The 20,221-nt window shown below is 47.2% G+C and overlaps 1 pseudogene; it reads right to left on the reverse strand.

The window, feature by feature from the left end:
• Positions 1-298: 298 nt before the first annotated feature.
• On the reverse strand, positions 299-415 carry LOC136654593 (5S ribosomal RNA; annotated as a pseudogene).
• Between the last annotated feature and the right edge of the window lie 19,806 nt (positions 416-20,221).

The following is a 20,221-nucleotide window of genomic DNA, read 5'->3' on the forward strand; positions in this document are numbered from 1 at the left end:
GGGATCCCCAAGGATCTGTATGGTGACTAGTGGTGTCACTTTGGGAGGCGCAGACTGCATTGGGTGACACAATGGGGGGTGGCACCAAAGGAGGGGAGCTGGAAATTTCCTGGACAGGCCAATCAGGAGGCCAGATCTGCCAGGCAGGTAAACCTGGGCTCCGTAATGGGAAGCCTGGTAGACTGGGTGTCCTTTGCTGCAGCTGGTAGTTGTGGGGGGGAGGGACACCTCAGCGATGGGTACAGCTGCCATGCCTGTGGGTGGTTGGCAACCTTCAGTCTTGAAAGACTATGGTATAAGCCTACAGCACCCGGTATTCCTAGGTGGTCTCCCATCCAAGTACTAACCAGGCCTGACCCTGCTTAGCTTCCGAGATCAGACAAGATCGGGCATGTGCAGGGTAACAGTTGCTGCGCCTGTGGGTGGGGTTGGGGTGAGCCCCCAAGACAGGTTGACCTGATCCTACGATCAAAAAGGCAGGCTCTGCCTGGAAGGCCAGGTCTGTATTTATTTTTGACACCTGATCTCACAGCAAGGATCAATTTAAAAAATTTATATTCATTTTCTTTTGCACCGTTTGAGGCAGAGTAAGAAGAGTGAATGAAACACAAGCAAACAATGCCGCCCCCCCTCAGGTAAGGACACAAGTGAATCAGAAGACCGTTCTCAGGAAGCATACAGAACCTGATGATAAGCTGGGAGACTGCAAGTTAGTTGAGAGACCTGTGTGTCTCACCTTGCAGTCAAACTTGCGTTCCCGAAGGGAAGACTGAAGCACAAACCATAGCGGCCTGTTCTGGCTGATCCAATAGTGGGAAGGGAGGCAAGGGGGGGTAGATTCACTGCCAGCAAAGTTGTGCTAAGGTTTCCTCTCAAGTCTTTCCTCTGGTCTGTGAGTCACCCTTTGGCCTACACATTTCTCAGCGCTGAACATGTTGCTGGGGGAGAGAAAGGGGTGCCAATGGACTCGACTGTTCTCTACTCATGGTCACACTCCAAGATCTTGTAGCATTGGGCTGAAACAGTCTATTGGCAAACAAGGAGGCAAAGAGCTCTTGGCACTTGTCTTTTAATGGGTAGGCAGGATACTCTCAAAATATAGAAAAGATATATTACAAGATTGAAAGAACAGGCATAGCACCTGCAAAATGAAATACAGCACTTGAGTTACAGGCAAAGTAAAAGAAAAGAAAACCAGTTTCTAACTCAGCCGTCTCTGCACTAAGATCCCACTTAGATTGAAACACATTCACTAACTACACTGGAGAGGCTGCCTGGCTCAAGCAGTTAAACCTCCTCTTTTCAACATGCTCACACAAAGTCCCTGGCAACCTTCCCTTTTTATGAGGGACTTGGGGGTTAGGTTCCTGTGATTTCACGGTCCCTTTTCCTTTTGGGCAATGGAAAGGTGCTATCAGTGGAACGTGAGGATGGCAGGGAAATCAAGAGGTCAAAAGGCAGCTGAGCAACTCAAGCTGAGCTGAGATCTGACACGAGGCAGCCCCCAGTAGTTGGCCAGGGGATGGGACCAGAGTCTCACATATGACCCTTTGGATATGCACGTATATTTATTGCAAGTATCTATTTATTGCTCTGCCAAAATGTATTAAGTAATACTGGGAGGAGTAATACAGGAGTAATACTGGCCGCTGGGAGGAGATCATGGAACTGGAACTGGAACTTGTCATATCTTCAGCCATTGGTGAGGAGCTGCATCTGATGGACAAGAGCATTCTGAGGCAGTTAAGAGTGTCAGTTGTGGAAGTGGAGTCAGTTGGAATCAGGTGAGAGAGCAAAGCAGTCTCTAGAAACAGGGACTTTTTGTTTGTTTATATGAACTTGAGTTTAAGAATGTAAGTGAATGTTATGTCAGTTGCTAACAGGGAATTCAGAGAGGTTATTGCAAGTGACACTTCAAAATATTCAGGAAGATGGCATTTTTAGAGCTGACTCAATTAGAGCTAGCAGCCCAATACTAACTTGTGCCTGCCCTGTATCCAGCACAGGGTTGGGGCCCAAAGCAGCTCAGCCCAGGGCAAGGGGAATTTCATCCTTTGACTATGGTTAGAGATGCAGTAGCCCCATTGGGGCTACTTAGATCTGCACCACCTAGAGAGATCTGCACCACCTAAAGGGGTGGTGCAGATCCAAGCAACCCAGAGCTGCACTGGGTCAGGTGCACTACCCAGGTGAACTACCCAGGAATGGGGTCAGGATCCGGCATAATTGCCGGATCCTGGCTCCGCTCCCCCCACCCACCCACCACCCACCCTCCACCCATCCCAGAATGCCTCCCTCCCGCCCTCCTCACACCCCTGCTCCAGACAGCCGTTCCAATCTGGAAAGGCCAGCACAAACCTACCAGTCCTGGGGCTTGCTCTGGTGCAGTGAGGCAGGCATGTGGCATCATGCCGGTCTCAACTCATAAGTCAGCTTGAAAGTGCTTTAAGGCACTTTCATGACCGTACTGGGCTGGCACAAGACTTGCATTGGCCCAAGGGGCACTCAGGATTGTGCCCTTAATTGATCAGTTCCACACAAAGCAAAGCAGAATTTGTGATGACTTTACTGTAACAAGACAACTGCGGGCATAGTAAAGAACAGGAAACCAAAAGCTAACAAGGTTGTTAATTAGATCTAGGAAGAGACACAACCAACAAGTTCTAACCAACTAAGAAGATAGGATACAGGCAACGACCATGCCCTGTGTAACTATACCCAGTGTATCTCTACTCATACATTGTCACTTCTCCCACAGAAAACTGAAACTGAGAGCAATGAGCTCTGGCGAATCTCTCCAGACTGGGAGAACGGTCAACAAAATGGCAAAGGAAGTTCACTGTGAGTAACTACAGGGACTCACACTGGGGCAAGAAATCCGAACTCTACATGTGCACTGAAGGGGTCCAAAGCGGTGATGATTATGGAAGGAAAATAATTTTGGGTCATAGTGGACCTCTCAATGACGATTTTGATCATCATGAGGGATGTTGTGAAGAAGCCACATTCTATGTTAGGGATAACAAAACTGCCAGTATGGCGATACCCTTAAACAAATTGTGGTCCAGTCATATTTGGAATATTGTGTACTGTTCTGGTCACTGCATCTCACAGAGGATCATTGTAGACTTGGTAAAGATACAGAAAGGGGCAAATAAAATAATCAAGGGGTTGGGGCACCCTGCTTCTGGGGAAACAAAGGTGTTTAGGATCTCTTAATTTAGAAAAAAGAGAACCTGCATGTGGGGGGGGGGGGGAACATGGCTTAAAGACCTCAGTCATGTTCCCCCCTACATGCCAGTTCTTTGTTCTCTAAATTAAGATTTAGAATTCTGCTTACTGTCAAGGAAGAAGAAAGGACTTCTCAAGGGATACAGCTGACCCAGGGAAGCAGTGCCTAGTGGTTAGCATGCTTACTCCCTTTTTCCTTTTTGGATGCACAGCTGAACAGGGAAAAGCCTTGGTAAAATATATCTGCTGCCACCAGCCCAGTCCATCAGACCAAGCCGGGGGGGGGGGCATTTGGCCAATACCCCCCTCCTAGGAGAACACTGAGTTTTCATCACAACCATTCTTATAGCAGTGCCTGCAGAACGAGGGAACACAACAATCCACTGCACTTCCCATTCAGAGCTGGAGGGAGCTCAGTGACATGCCCCCTGAGCCAGTTCAGCCTCCCCTTGTGCTTCGAATAGAGCCAATGGCTCGCGCAGGCACCCTACTCTTTTCCCATGTATCTCATTCGGAGATCTGAGGCAATTCTGCCTGCTGCCTCCCCAGTGTTTGCTGATGCAGGCACCCTGCCCTTTTTTTTTTCCCATTGAAAGGCTGCCATGACTGCAGCCAAACACAACTGAAGGCACAATCCTAACCAGGTCTACTCAGAAGCAAGTCCCATTTTGCTCAAAGGGACTTACTCTCAGGAAAGTGTGGTTAGGATTGCAGACTGAGGCAGTTCTGATTGCTGCCTTCCCAGTGCTTGCTGATGCAGAAATCCTGTCTTTTTCCATTGGAAGCCAGCTGCCCTGCCTTTTTTTTATTGGCAGCCAGCAGTAAACCGACTGAGGCAGCTGTGTGAGCTGCCTCGTGTATTTTTGTGTGTGTGCTTAAGGGCACAATCCTAACTGCACTCTAGACCTAGGAGGGTCACAAATGTGCCATAAAGCACGTTTGTGCCTCCTCAGGAGTCAGCTGGGCCAGCGCAGGGATGTGCGCCAGCCCACAGAGGCTGCATCCAGCCTCTGCGCCAACTTGGGGAGGGAGGGTTGCATCAGCCGAGCTCGGGCAATGCATGGGTTTGGGGAGGGTGGGAAGGAGGTGGGAAGGTAGTGGGAAGGAGGCATTCTGGGTTGGGGGAGGGTGGGTGAGTGGCAGTCCTGGGGCAGGCAGACAGGGAGCAGGAGGTGGGACTGGGACCCGGCTGTTATGCCAGATCCCAACTCCATTCCTTGAGCAGCGTGGAGCGACTTGAAGTCACTCCATCCTCCTTGGATTTGTGCCACCTCCTGAGGTGGCGCAAGTCCAAGGAGACCCATTGTGGCTGTGGTGGCTTACCCAGGGGTAAGGGGAAATGTTACCTCCAGCCGAGCCACTTCTGGCCCCAAACTTGTGCTGGATACAGCACAGGCCGCCTGGCCTGCCTGTTCTAGAACAAGATGGGATTGTGCTGCACCTCAGTGCGTGTTCTGGAGTGGAAAGGAGTTGTGCGAAAAGGCAAGAAAAGGTACTTTTTAAAAAACCTGTTTGGTCTGGTGAGGCTGTGCCTACCTCCCCTGACTGCACATCCCTGATTCTTATTGTGATGGCCTTCTTGTGACATCACACTCTGACATCATAGTCCCTTGATTCAACTGCCAGTTGGTCAGAACGTTGCCCACAACAGACCAGAAAGACCAGACCAGGAAGGCTTCCTTGGTATACCCTAATTTCACATTTTTCCTCTTTACTATTATAGAGAGATTGGGTTAGAGAGAAGACGAGGGAGAGATGAAGAGAGTATTAGTGATCTTATGGGTTATTGTAGCGTATTAGTAATGATGCTGTTGGTTCTAATGATCAGGAGACAGAGTGTATTTTGGCAGATATCTAATTCTTTCCTCCTGTCTACACTAACTAAAAGATGATAACATATTGAAAGATCTAAGGAAGATTTCTTAATGGCTTCTATGTTCTGATTCTGTTATTTCAGATAATCTTAGGAAGGTGCCTCTTGCCAGCAAGGGGAGAACTATCTGAAATGGGATGCTCAGGACCAGATTAAATGCTTCAAGGCAGCTGACCTTTTCCTTTGTGGGCATCTTCAGAATCCCACCAGGTGAGCCGTGGCGGTGGTGAGAAAAGGCTTCTCTTCTGTGCTGTGCTGGGCTCCCCACTTTCTCAAGTAGTGACAAGATTTCCTGACAAATCTGCTCTCAGTTTCTCTTGGAGGAAAGAGTGCAGCACTACCCTGTAGGACTGATGACCCAGGATCAGATGAAGCCATTTCTGCCCAACGTTGCATATATGCAACAGGGACCAATTGTGTATACCTGTGGGCTGGGCAGAAATGAGTTAAAGACAGTCCAGTGAAACCAAGCTTGATGTTGTGGCCCTAGGAAGGTAGCCTGCAGCCATTTCTAGCAAAATTGCCAGATCCAATTTCGAGAACATTCAACAGATTCCATGGATTGGTAATTCTTGTTCTGAGGAGTTGTCAGTGACAAAGCCAGTGAACTGTGACATTTGGAGGAAAGAAAATTGTGGGAGTGGGGCTGGAGCAATCATACTGCACTCCACTGGGTGCCCATTCTCATTTGTTCTGTCTTGCTCTTTGGTCTCTCTCAGGCAGTGATGAAAGATGCCCTGCTCAGATCTGAGTCTGTACTTGTCATCCTGGCTAAAGAATCATCACATATGAACAGAGGTGAAATATCTCTTTTAGCTTTATTCCTGGCTTTTTGATCAAAATTATCCCCATGGCAGCTTTTTCCAAGCAAACCAGGAACTTTTAGTCCTCTGACTAATGACTGAAGCCAGAGCTTGTTGCTCTGTTGCATTCCCCTTGCCAGCAACTGGAAGTTAGAGCAGGGTTCTTTTCAGGCAGAAAGTGAGCTGCCAGCAGTTGCAACATTCTCTGGCCAATGGCGGGGAGAAGGAAGCTGACTTGCCCTGTACCATGATGTTCATTCTGAGGGACCTGAGTGCAGCGTTTTAGAGGCCCTTAGTCCCTAATGAATGTCACTTCGCAGCAATTAGGCATCATCAGGCTGGAGGAAATGCTGAACCAGGGAAGGAATGCTTGGTTACAGTTCAACCATGGGAAAAGACATACGCCAGAGAAAAGAAAGGAAGGGGTGTCTCATTGCCGTGGCCTCTACACAGGCAGTTCAACATGTTGTGGTAGTGGTAATAGTGAAAAGCTGGGAAATGTTGGTTTTGAGAGAGGCAAGAGAGGAACATTTAATTTCCCCCACCCACTAAGCATCTACGAATCCAACTTTGTTCATTTTTCATTGGCACCAGGGAATCCTCAGCTAAGGAAGAAGCTTCAATACTGATCCTACCACTTGTTGGTGTTTGGAACCCAAAGGTCTCAACCAAAGAGTCGCCTTCCTGCAGGTGGGGTTTTACGATCCCCTGACCACTGCCAGATGTACAAGCACCTGGATTGCTATCTCTCTTCACGCAATGTCCTCTTTTTTCCTTCTATCCAGCCAACCAAAGTGGAGCCTTCCCTCAAATGGGAACACAGCACGCTTTCCTCTGACCTTCCTGTCCCCTCAAGACCTGAGGGTGATCTTAGCCAGGACGACCCTCATCAACACTGCCACAAATACTCCTGCTGGCCAGGTGGCATTGTGTGCCCCAGACAGAGAAGGAAGAGGCTACGAACAGAGGCCATATGATGGCTTCCTCTTTGGAACATTCAGCATTCTGCTGCAGGGCTGGTTGGAGCAGGAGCCAATGGCAGACCACCTTGCGGGAAGTTAAGCTCACTGAGAAGATGTGGCAAATGCACCTTCCATTTCAAGCAGGGATGGAGAAAGCCTCCCCAGGGAAGATAGTCCTTCAGCTGCACCTCAACAGCAGAAACAGCTGCTTTGCTCCTCAGGGGCTCTTGGCAGGTAAATTAAGGATGCAGGAATGCCATCATGCCACATCTCTTGCCTTTTGAGTGGCAGTAAGCGCAATCTCCAGGTCCTTGAAGAATAGCTTGAACAGAGATAGAGAGCTGAAGATTGCAAGACCTAAAATGGAAATCCCTGGACACAGTTTTATTAAGATATTCAAAGAGAAGGGTTCACCCTCAGCTTCGCGGCTTCTGATTGTGTCTGGGACTGCAGAGGGGGCTGACTACTTTTAGCCTTTACTTACCACCATTGTCTGGATCAAAACCAGGGTAAATGCATACCATTTACCCACGGAAGCACAGCCCTGACCCATCAAACCAAGCCTTGTCCAGACTCCTCCACTTGTCTGATGACCCACCCTCTCAGCTCCTTTCCTACATCTAATTTTAAAAACACATAAGTAACTCTTCTCTTCAACTATCTTTTCTTATTCCCAAATGGCATTATATATAAAGCTATTGATGAACAAGAAGATGTGAGCCAACATCCAGAACTGACTGCCATACTTCAGATCTCCCAGCTGGAGTAATATGAAGACTTTAAGTCTGCCAACTAGCAAGTAGGCAATGATGATTTTCTTAAACCAGAGAAGAACTGGGAGTTCCCACAGCCTGGATATGGCAAGGTCAGGCGTTGTGCTCCCTCTGCCCAAGAAACCACCTTCTCCCCAAAAGTAAGGGGGGAGGAATTAAAAAGAACATTGAATGAACTGGAGGACAACTAAAAAATAGGGAAACATTCAGAAAGAGGTGGGAAGAGCAAAACAGAATATAGTAACAGAAAGAAAAAGACAGATGGACAGAAAAACACACAGGGCTCTAGAAATAAAAGCAGGAGAGAGAGAGAGAGAGAGAGAGGGAGTAAAAAGCCATGTCAAAACTTGCAAGAAAGAAAGGAAGAAAAAATTCAAGTGAGGTAGAAGGTGGGAAATTCAGGCAGGATGGAAGAAAGAAGGGAAGACAAAATAAAACAGGAAAAAGAGGCAGGTGGCAGGAAATGGAGGCTGTGCAAAGAAAAGGAAAGGAAGCCAGAGATTGGATGGTAGGAAATGGGCAGCACAATCCTATGTCCTGCGGCCGCCACAAGAATCAGCAGTGCCAAAATGGCCGCTGTTGTATTATGTGGGACTAGGGCAGCTGACAGCGTCTCCTTGGGGGAAGGAGACAAGCGTTTCCTTACCCCGTGTCAAACTGCATGGCCAGCAATGGATCTCCTTGGGTCTGTGCCTGCTATTTAGTGGGCACAGAACCAAGAAGGCTTGTGTTGGGTTTTCTGGCTCAGGAGGGGGCATAGGATTTGGCAGCAGAGTCTGCTGCCATCCCCGCCCCCTCCCGGGCCTGATCCTCCCTGTGTTCTGCTTTCCCTCCTCCCAGTTCCTCCCCTCCCCACATTCCCCCAGCCCTCCCCTGGCAGCGATACTCACTGCCTGGCGCTCCAGTGAGAAGTCTTTTTGGGGCGTAGGCCCAGTGCCAACTGGGGCTGGTCTCAGCACTGACGCTGTGTCTCTGGCACCAGCGGTACAAGTGTACTGCCAGTGCTGGGCTCGATAGGATTGGGCTCTAAAGCCTTGATCATATAAAAAAGGTCAAAAACACTGCTCTTTTGTTTAATATCTGTGAAAGGCACCCTGCTGGTCCCTATGGGGCTGCAAGGCTGCGGTAGAAATATTTCAACTAAACATGTAACAAGAAGGAATAAAAGGGGGGCGCAGGCAGATGGTAGTTAATTGAAGCAGGATTGATACAGAAGGCAAGTTGTGGCCAACTTGAACCTGATCATGTGAGAAAGAATAAAAGAGGGGTAGGTAGTAGCAAGTTAAGGGCCCAATCCTATCCAATTTTCCTGTGCCAGTGCAGCCATGCCAATGGGGCATGCACTGCATCCTGTGCCTCATAATTTAAAAAAAGAAATGAAGGAATTAAAGAGAACTAAGTGTGACCACACTGAGCCTGAGAATGTCAGGCAGAAAAGGCCGGGGAGAGCCTCATTGATGAGATAGAAAAAATGGAATAAGACCCAGGTAAGTGGTGGTCAGTTTTAGCCTGGTAGTGTAAGAATGGAAGGAAGGAATAAAAGAGAGCTTAGTGTGCCCAAACTGAGCCTGATAACATAGGAAAGAAACCAGGAGCTCATTGGGAAAGGAATAAGATGCTGGCAAGTAGCCAAATGAGACCTATATTGCAAGACAGAAAAAATAGAAGACGGAGAAGTGGTTCTCAAACTTTTGGGTTGTGATCCCCCAACCTGAGAAGCACTGTTCCTGGCCATTTCAGGGGCGGGGAAGGCAGTGACGTGATCCCCAGGATCACTTTTTTTCCAACTTATTCCTTCCTGTGCCAGCTTCCAGGGGTGTGGGGAGCCCCACGGAGCCCTTTGCAGGGCTCCCCATGCTTCAAAACAATACAAAATGCGATCACGAAAATGGAAGTGGTCATAATTGCCTTTTTCAATTGTTTTGAGGTGCTGGGAGTCCTGCAGAGGGCTCCACGGAACTCCCTGCACCACCCCTCCCCCCCAGAGTCCTGCCCAGGAAGGGGAGTTTGAGAACCACTGAGACAGAACCATGAAGAGTCAAAAAGAGTTTCATAATGTAAAAAAGAAAGGAAGGAACAAAAGAGAGATAAGTGTGGCCAAATTGAACCTATCTACATAGGAGAGGAAAAGAAGGAATGAGGAAGAAAAGGAAAAGATGGAAAGGTTCCGCCAAAGGCTCAGTGGAAAAGGAAAAAAATGAATAACACAGAGGTGAGTAGGGGCCAAATTGAGCCAGTTAAAATAAGAGAGAAAAGGCAGGAAAATACAGAGCCACATGGGCAAACCCAGCCTCATAAGGTACGATGGACACATAAGGTAAGATGGACATCCTAAGCGTTATAAAATAGGGCAGTAAAGGAGGAATAAAGGAAAGCTCAGTGAGAAAGGGGGAAAAAGCTATAAGATATGGGGAAATTGTGGCAAACAGAGCTTTATAATTTAAGAAAGAACAAGAAAAGTTGCAATTCTAATGCGCTCTTGGGCCGACGCAAGTCTCTTGCACCAGCCCAGGAGGGTTACAAACATGCAGTAAAGTGTGTCTGCACCTTGTCAAGAGTCAGCTGGGCTGGTGCAGGGATGTGCGCTGAATCCAGCCTCTGCGCTGATCTTGAAGGGGAGCCTTGCGCCAGCCGAGCTTGGCCAACGCAAGGGTCTGGGGAGGGTGGGAGGAGGTGTAGAGGAGGCAAGAGGAATGTGTTCAGGGTGGGGGGAGAGCAGGCAGAGGGCGGTCCTGGGATGGGAGGCAGGGCTGAGACCCGGCAGATATGCCAGATCGTAGCCCCCATTCCTGAGCAAGGACTTATGCCACCTCCTGTGGTGGTGCAAGTCTGACAAGATCCATTGGGACTGCAGTGGCTTATCTCTGGTGGAGCCACTTTGGGCCACTATCTTCCGCTGGATACAGCACAGGCCTGGCCTGCCTTTTCCAGCGCAAGATAGGATTGCGCTGAAAGTGCACTAATTATGCCAAATTGAGATTGACAACATAGGAAAAACAAGGAGGAAGTAGGACGAGCTCAGTGGTGGTAAAAGAAAAAAAGGAATAAGACCCAGAGAAGTGGTGTCACAGTTGAACCTAGTAATGTAAGGAACAATAAAGGAATAGAAGTGAGCTGTGGATAAAATAGAGCCTGAGAATGTAGGGGAAAAAATGGAGCAATATTGGAGAGCACAACAGGAAACAAAGGAATAAAATATGGGTAAGAAGTGGCCAAAATGAACCTCATAGTCTAAGGCAGGGGTGTCCATACTTTTTGACAGGAGGGCCACATCATCTCTCTGACACTATGTCGGAGGCCGGGAAAAAAATAATTAAATTACATTTCAAATTTGAATAAATTTACATAAGTGAATATATTAGAGATGGAACTTATATGAATGCATGAAGGTCTTGCAATACTTCAGGGCCTATAAAAGGCCTTGCACAAAGCAAGACCAGCCTTTCCTTCACTGCTGCTGCTGCATCACAGATGTGAAAGAGTAAGTAGTGGAGGGAGCCCTCGTTCCACAGCTCATGATGGCCATCATGAACACTTGGCCATCACAAACAGTTGACCATTACGCTGAGAGCAGTTGTGTTGGGCCAGTGTGGGCTCCAGCAAATCTCCAGAGGGCCAGAGGCTCATTGGAGACTGGGTGCTCCCTGCAGGCCAGATTTGGAGTCCTTGAGGGCTGCAAGTGGCCCCAGGGTCAGGGTTTGGGCACCCCTGGTTTAAGGAAAAAGGGAATACAAGAGAGCTAAGGGGGCCCAATATGAATCTACTAATATAGAAAAAACAGAAGGTATAAGAGAGCTGGGAAAGAAGATAAAGGAATGAGACAAAGGTACTCTTAAGTGATACGTAGGTCACAATCCTAACCCACTTTCCAGCACCGACATAAAGGCAATGCAGCTCCAAGGGAAGGGAACAAACATTCCTTTCCTTTGAGGAGGCCTCCATGAGTACCACCCAACTGCAAGATGCAGCACATGTCCCATTGGCACAGCTGTGCCAGTGCTGGAAAGTTGGTTAGGATTTGGGCCATAGTGGTCAAATAGAGTCGAATAATACATGTGGTCAAATTGAGTCTGATAATTAATAGAAGGATAAAACAGAACTAAATGTGTCAAAATTGAGCAGGGCAAAGTAGGGAGAAAAAGGTGGAAGGAAAAAATGTAAGGAAATAAGGAAAGACTGAAAGGGAGTTCAGGATGGCCAAAAAGAGCCTGATAATATAAGAAGGAAAAAGAGCTCCTTTGATCTGACAGCGCCAATGCTTTCCATAATGTGCTTTTTGACATCCAGAAAGTAAGTCATGCTAGTAGGAAGGCGCCCTACACGATGGCCATCAAGGCAGTTAAGTGCTGCACTGGGTAGCAGATGGGCAGGAGAGGGTGACAAAACAGTGTTCCAGAGGCGGGGATGGGGTGTTTGGGGCAGAGAGGGTGGGTGAGAGGAAGGTAAGTAGTAATTCAGGCCCTGGACAGGGTGGGAACAGTAGAGCAGGTCTCTACCACATCCTAACCCCCACCCTGGGCCTGCCAGTGTTACCCAGGGCTACTTGGTTCTGAGCCAGCTAAATAGCTGGCGCAGATTCAAGTAGCTCAATTGAGCAGGCTGGGGAGCTACACAGGGTGAGGGTGCAAGTCCTCCCTTACCCCGAGGAGACTTCCTGCCTGCTCTAATCCAAAACTGGATACAGCATGGGCCTGGAGGCCTGCTCAGTGGGGCTACTTGGATCTGCACCAGCTATTTAGCAGGTGCAGAACCAAGTAGCCCCATTTAACACTGGCAGGCCTGGGATGGTGGTTAGAATGTGACAGATGCCTGCTCTATCACCCCCAGCCCCCTCCTGGGCCTGATCCACTGTCCCCACCCCCTCCCCACCTCCAGACTACTCTGCCACCATTCTCGCAATCCCCTTGGCTGCCCAGTGCAAACATTACCTTTGCCAAAGGCTTAAGGTGGGATACGGTGTCCACAGGACAACGCAGGACATTCCTCTGGAGTTGTTTTACTCACTGGGTGCCAAAAGTGCTTTACTGCACTTTTATACACATAGGGCCGGCGCTGCGGCCACAGAGCTGGTGCTCACAGCCCATAGGATTGGGCTCTGAGCCAGTGGCAGACCTAGAGGTGGGGAAGTGGGGCAAATGCCCCAGGTGCCCACCCTCTGGGGGTGCCTCCACCAGCCTTGCCCCCCCTCCACTGCTCGTTTGTCTCTTTTTTAAAGCAAAAGAATCCAACAGCTCTGCTGCCTTATTTCGCTTTTAAAAATAAAATCCTCCTCCTGATGGAGGAGGGGGCAGATCACGATTGCTGCCTCCCTAGGCTGCCCTCTCCTCTCCTCCAGAGAAGAGGATTGGGCAGCCTACAGAGTCAGTCAACTCCCAGCGCACTGCCTCTCTAAGGTGCCCCTTTCCTCTCCTCCTATAAAGGAGGAGGGGGTGGCCTGGTGACTCTGAAGGCTGCCCCCTCCAAGGGGAGAAGAGGAAGCTGGCACTCAGATCAGCAGGGAACCACGCTGAAAGTGGCTGTAGTTCCCAGTCACATTTGAGGGTCGCCCCCTCTCTTTCCCTTTAAGGAAAGTGGAGGGGAGGGGATGGAGCTCCCTCAGAGCAGCGCAGAAGCTATTTGCACTTCCTTTGACTTCAGAGAAGATGCATGCCACTTTTCAGGCCCCCACAGAGTTTTCCGCACTGTTGGAAGCATCGCTCGCCTATCCTGGGTGCTGCTTCCAGCGGCCTCAAAATGCTTCAATGGAGCTCTTTGTGCCGCTTGCAAGCAACCCAGAAGGCTCTGTGGGAACCAGGGCTATCTTCCTCCTTTCTTTAAAGGGGGATTGGAGGAGTCAGATGCGTGGAAGTTATTGCGATGACGATGACGTCACCACAATTTCTTGCAGGTTGGGGCAAGGGGAGACAAAGGCAGAGGTGGCCCTGGGTGCAGGAAAGCCTTGGACTGCCTCTGCTCTGAGCCTGATAACATAGGGAGATGGAGAGGGGGAATGAGGGAGAGCTCAGTGGCAGAGACTCAGATAAGAAGTTGGCCACACAGTGAAATGAAAAGCTGGAATACAAAAGAGCTAAGTGTGACCAAACAGAGCCTGATAATGTAAGAGATAAAAATAAAAGTACTAGAGAGCTCAGTGTGTAAGCCTGCTAATGTGGGGGGGGGGGGGAATTGGATAGTATAGTGGGAGAGAAGAAAAAAGAATAAGAGACAGGTAAGTAATTTCCAAGCTGAACCTGCTAATATATGAAAGAAAGGAAGGCATACAGGACAACTAAGAAGTGGCCAAACTGAGCCTGAGAAGAAGAAGGATAAAGGGAATTTCTTCTGCAAAGAAGAAAGATAAAGGGAATCACAGGTAAATAACAGTCAAGTTTAGCTTGATAACGTAAGATAGAAATGTTGGAATAGGGGAGAGCTCAATGGTAATGGGGAAAAAAGGAATAAGACACAGGTAAGTGTTGGCCCAACTGATCCTGATAATGTCAGAAGGAATAAAGGAAAGGAAAGCTTGGCCCAATTTGAGGCACAATCCTAAGTGCACCTTGGGCTGGTGCAAGTCCCTTGCGCCGGCCCAGGATAGTCGCAAATGTGCCGTAAAGCACATTTGCACCTCCTCAAGAGTCGGCTGGGGTGGCGCAGGGATGCACGCCAGCCCGCAGAGGCCGAATCCAGCCTCCACACCAACTCTGGTAGGGAGGGTTGCATCGGCCGAGCTCAGCCAATGCAAGGGTTGGGGATGGCGGGGAGGAAGCAGGAGGGAGGCGTTCTGGGGCAGGGCAGGGCTGTCCCGGGGCGAACGGGAGGGCAGGGAGCAGGAGGCGGGGCTTGGACCTGGTAGTTATGCCGGCTCCCAACCCCATTCCCCAAGCAGCGCGGAGCAGCTCTCCTCAGACTTATGAAACCTCCTAAGGTGGCACAGATCTGAGGAGACCCACTGGGCTGTGATTGCTTACTCAGGGGTAAGGGGTAGAGTTTCTCCTTACCTCTGGCTGAGCCGCTTTGGGCCCCTATCTTGTGCTGGATATAGCGCAGGCCTTCTGGCCTGCCTGTTTCAACACAAGATAGGATTGCACTGCACTCCTGGTAACGTAAGAAAGAAAAGAAGGAATCCAAGAGCGCTTAGAGACGGCCAATCTGAATCAGGTAGAGAATGGAAAAAGAGAAGGGATAACAGAGCGCTCAGTGGGAAAGGGGAAAAAAGGGGGGAAAGTGAGAGCTAAATGGTGGCCAAATAAAGCATCATAATGTAAAAAGAAGAGAAGGAATAAAACAGACATGAGTGTGGAGAAATGGAGCCTCATTACATATGAAAAGAAAACATGGAATGAGATAGAGTTTAGTAGCTAAGAAAGAGCCCAGTCCTGAGCTTGCACCACCAGCGCTCCACCGGTGGTGTTCCAAATGTGCTGTGAAGCACATTTGCAGCCTTCAGCACCAGTCCAGCACCGGGTCTAGTTCAATGCCAACCAGCATGGGGCTAGCACAGGTGGATCACTGGTGATTCGCTTCTTGGCGGTTGCCCAAACCATGGGGTGGCGGAGAGGTAGGTGGGGGCATTAGGGGAGGCGGGGAGGAGGAATTCCGGAGCGGGGGAGGTGGAGTGGGTGGGGAGAGGGTTGGGAGGAGGCATGCCGGGGGAGGAAGTGGGGTGGGAGGGAGGTGGGACAGGAGGAGCTCTGCTCCTCTGTATCCAGATACTCCATGTCAGGCCAGTGGCCTGACATAGAGGCGCTTGATTCTATGGTGACCCAAGGGTTGCCACAGAATTGAGTAACTCCATTACAGGGCTACTTGCCTTACCTGGGGAAAGGGGACAAAAGTCCCCTTCCCCTGAGGAGCCACTGGCACTTCCCAGTTGTGCTCAGGATGCCACACTGCGGCAGCCCCGCACTCTGGGCAGCTCAGGATGGGACTGAAAGAAAATGACTAAAAGACAGCTACAGTGGCTAATTGGAGCCTGATAACATAGGGGGGAAATGGTGGTCAATGAGAGTGCTCAGTGGTAGAATAAGATATAGGTAAATAATACCCAAATTATGCCTCATAACATAAGAAAGAAAAGGAATGAAAGGGAGCTAATTGCTGGGAATGAAAGAAAGGAGTAAAGGAGAGATAATTAGTGACCAGCTAAAGCCTGGTAATGTAAAAATAAAAGGAATAACAGAGAGCTAGGATGCGAGAAAGAAAGAAAAAAAGGATGAGATAGGTAAGTAGTAGCCAAATTGAGCCTGATAAAGACAGAAAATAAGGAAGAAAATAGAGCCATGTGGTGCGAAATTGAGTCTGATAATGTAAGAAAGAAGTAATAAAAGTGAGCATTTTGTGGAGTACCTGAGCCTGATAATGTGATGGGGGGCACGGGACAGGAGGAAATGGGAGAGCTCTGTGGCATAGAAGAAAATGAATAAGACCCAAGTATTTTAGTGACCAAATGCAGCCTAGTAAGGTAACAAAGAAAACGCGACAGCTCAATGTGGCCTAAATGAGCCTGATGTTAAGCAAAAAGGAATGAGAGCTCGGGGGGGGGGGGGGGACGACGACATGCAAGAGGACATATATAAGTGGTAACCCATTTAAGCCTGGGAATGTAAGGGGAAAAAAAAAGAACCAAAGGGAGCTCAGGGTGGCCAAAAAGAGCCTGATAGCGTAAGCAGGAAAATGACTCAGAGCCCAATAGGGCAGTGCCAACGCTGTCTGTGAAACACTTTCCAACACCCATAAAGGTCTGCATCATCACGCAGGCACTGCATCCTACCCGATGCCTGCCAAGGCAGGTAAGTGTTGCACCCGGCGGCAGACGGGTGGGGGAGGGTGACACAATGGTGTACCGGAGGTAAGAATGGGGTGTTTTGGGTTGGAGGAGGGTGGGGAGGGCAGCTCAGGCCCCAGAGGGGATGGGAAAAGTGAAGCAGGCCTCCACTGCATCCTAACCCCGTCCCAGGCTTGCCAGTGTTACACAGGGCTACTTGGTTCTGAGCCAGCTAAGTAGCTGGCACAAATCCAAGTAGCCCCATTGAGCAAGCTGGAACAAATGTTCCCTTACCCAGAGGAGACCTCCCACCTACTCTAATCCAACAATGGATACAGCATGGGCCTGGTGGCCCCTCTCCACCAGCAGTGGATAGGATTGGATTGTCAGGTAAGTAGTGGACAAGTTCAGCCTAATAAAGTGGGAGGGGGGAGGAATCCGGGAGAGCTCGGTAGGAAAGAAAACAAGGACTAAGGGAGAGCTAAGTGGTGGTAAAGAGTGCCTCATAATATAAAAAAGAAATGAAGGAACAAAAGAGAGATCGGTGTAACGAAACCAAACCCAATAATATAATCAAGAAAAGGAGGAATAAAGGAGAGCTAAGTGTGGCCAAATCAAGCCTGATAATGAAGGGGGAAAGTTGGAATAAGGGAGAGTTTAGTGGGAAGAGAAAAATGGAATAAGACAATGGTAATACTGGTCTACAAAATGAAATGAAATTTTTGGCACACAAGAAAAACTGTCTGATCCTAGCTGTACTTTTTATGCTGAATTCAAACAAGTTACTAGTTTTGGGGCACAATCCAGCCCTTGACTTGGGCTAGCGCAAGTCCTTTGCACTGGCCCAGGAGGGTTGCAAATGTGCCATAAGGCACATTTGCACCTCCTCAGGAGTCGGCTGCACAGGCTGGAACTGGGCTGATGCAAGCCTCTGAGGTAGGTGGGGAGGGGGTGGTGAGGAGGCAGGAGGGAGGTGTTCCTGGGTGGGGGGAGGGCAGGCAGTGGGCGGCCCCGGGTGCGGGCGGGCAGGCAGGGAGAGGGAGGTGGGGCTGGGATCTGGCAGCTATAACAGATTCCAACCCCCATTCCGGGGGGGGGGGGTACGGAGTAGCTTGAAGCTGCTCCACTCTCCTTGGACTTGCACCACCTCAAGAGGTGGCACAAGTCAGAGGAGACCCATAGGGAAAGGGTGCCTTTTCCAGAGGAAAGGGGAAAAGTTTCCCCTTGCCTCTGGCTGAGCCGCTTTTGGCACCTATCCTGCGCTGGATACAGCACAAGCCTCCTGGCTTGCCTGTTCCAGCACAGGGTAGGATTGCGCTCTTAGTCTATCACACAGGGATTTTTCACCTGTGGAATCTGAAAAAAAAAGTATATTTACATACATTTATAACGCTATTCATACTACCTAAAAAGTGAGAATTGTTGTTTTTCTTCTATATTTATCATCTGGAACATTCCTCTTAATTGTCCAATGATAGTCGGCAAGCATGCTATAACTATAACTCAGTGGTTCTCAAACTGTGGGTCGGAACCAACCAGTGGGTTGTGACTCAATTTTTTTTTTAATTGACTAAAGATATGGGTACAGGAACGAGATGTACATGGGTTGAAGGTAGTACAAAGGGAAAAAAACATTGGGGATTAACCGAACTGTAGTTATTAGCATTTTAAATCACCATCAAAGAAACCATTAATTACTACATTCCTCCTTTCTATAATGTCAATACCAATTTAACAAAAATTTCAGTCTAGTCTATAATTATCATGTACATTAATATATTTGCTTTCGTCTATTTTGGTTTTACTTAAATGACTCAATCGTTTGTCTATCCATCTGTAAAATGGATTCCATAATTGCTGTATTGTTTCTATCTTACCATCTTTCAGTTAAGACATCCATTTCAATAATTTCATATAATTTCTTAATCCACATATCTGTAATAGGAATTTCTGAGCTCTTCCACATCTGAGCATAGATTAATCTTTCTGCGATAATTGTATATTACAGAATATGTCTTGTGTCATTATTACAGCTTTCAGGGAAAATATTCAATAGGAATATCTCTGGTTCAAAGGGTATAACACATTTTAAAATAATTTGAATATTCATATGTATTTTTCTCCAGAATTCTTTTGCCTTAGAACAGAGCCACCACATGTGGAAAAAAGATCCTTTCGCCTCCTTACATTTCCAGCATTTATGGCATGCACCAGGATACATTTTTGCCAGCCTGTCTGGAGATAGGTACCATCTATAAAATATTTTATGGATATTCTCGTTCATCGTTGTTGCTTTGATTATCTTCATATTTCTTTTCCAGATCTGTTCCCAATTGTTCATTGTTATATTATGTCCAATATTTTTTGCCCACAGGATCATCACCTCCTTTACCGACCCATTTTCATGATTAACAAATATTGGTACATCTTCTTAATATAGTGTTCCTCATTTGATAAGAATATTTTATCAAATTCTGTCTCCACTGGATAAATTCCTTCTTTTTTATCTTCCATCCATCTTGTTTTGACTTGTAATTCTGTCAACCAATCCAATTTAATCCCTTTCTCCAATAACTCTTCTTTTGAATAAAGATCTGCTTTATTGTCTAATAAATCATCATATCTCTTATTTTGTGATTCCCGTATCCACATTGGCTTTGTATTTATTTCTAATGGTTTGACCCATCTCGGGATTTTCCCATAAACTTTATATCTTATTTGTTCCCAAGCAAATAACAGTGCCCTTCTTATCAAATGTTGTTTAAAGTAACTGTGCTATTTAGCTTTATCATAAATCATAAAGGCATGGGGACCAATCTGCAGATCATGTAATTCTAGTTTCAGCTCTCTAGATTTTTCCAATTTTGCCCAGTCTTTTATCCAGTTCATTGCTGCTGCATAATAGTAAATTTCCCAGTTGGCATTCCAAGGCCAGCTCACTCTTTAGCATCTTGCAATAGTTTCATCCACTCTTGCTTTTTTTCCTTGCCAAATAAAGCTGGCCATAACTTTATTCTCTTCAAATATAGTATTCAGCCGGAATTGCGTCTGGTCTGGGGGATTTCTGATTTTTCTGTCTTTTAATTGCTTCTGTTAATTCTTGCAGGGAAATTTTTTGATCCAAAATTTGTTTCTGTTCTGATGTCAGTTTCAGCATATTATTTTTTTAGTAAGTAATCCTTTTGCAGGTTAGGATCTATATTGTTCTTCTTATATAATTGCTGATAGAACTTTTCTATTATAAGTTTAACTTCTGAAGATTTATGTTTTTCAGTTCCATTTTCGTCTATCAAACTGCTTATAAAGTTTTTCTGTCATTCTTTTTTCAGTCTATGTGCTAGCCATCTTCCAGGTTTATTTGCATTTTTGAAATAATTCTGTTTAATTAATTTTAATTTTTTCTCCATTTCTTCCGTTTGTATAATTCTAATCTCATGTTGAAGTCTCTGTATTTTAACATTTAATTCTTCTCTAGATGGATTCTCTTGGAACTCTTGCTCCTTCTTTTTCAATTTTAAGGTTAGTTCTTTGATATGTTGATTATCCTTCTTTTTTTTTCCTTGCTGAAAATTTCATCATAATTCCTCTAAAATATGCTTTGCTTGTATCCCAGATAATTTGTGGTCTTATTTCTGGGTGATTATTTATTTTAAAAAACCAAGTCATTTCCTCTTTAGCTAATTTTACAAAATTCTTTTCTTTCATATCAATAATGTTCAATCTCCAGAACCCTTTTCTCTGAGATTTATTAAGTTTTAAACTGATTGGATTATGATCCGCAAAGGTGTTTGGTAATATTTCTGCTTCGAATATATCTGCCATTGCTGTAATCC

Source organism: Tiliqua scincoides, chromosome 5 (genome assembly GCF_035046505.1).
Source record: "Tiliqua scincoides isolate rTilSci1 chromosome 5, rTilSci1.hap2, whole genome shotgun sequence".
Taxonomy (NCBI): Eukaryota; Metazoa; Chordata; class Lepidosauria; order Squamata; family Scincidae; genus Tiliqua; species Tiliqua scincoides.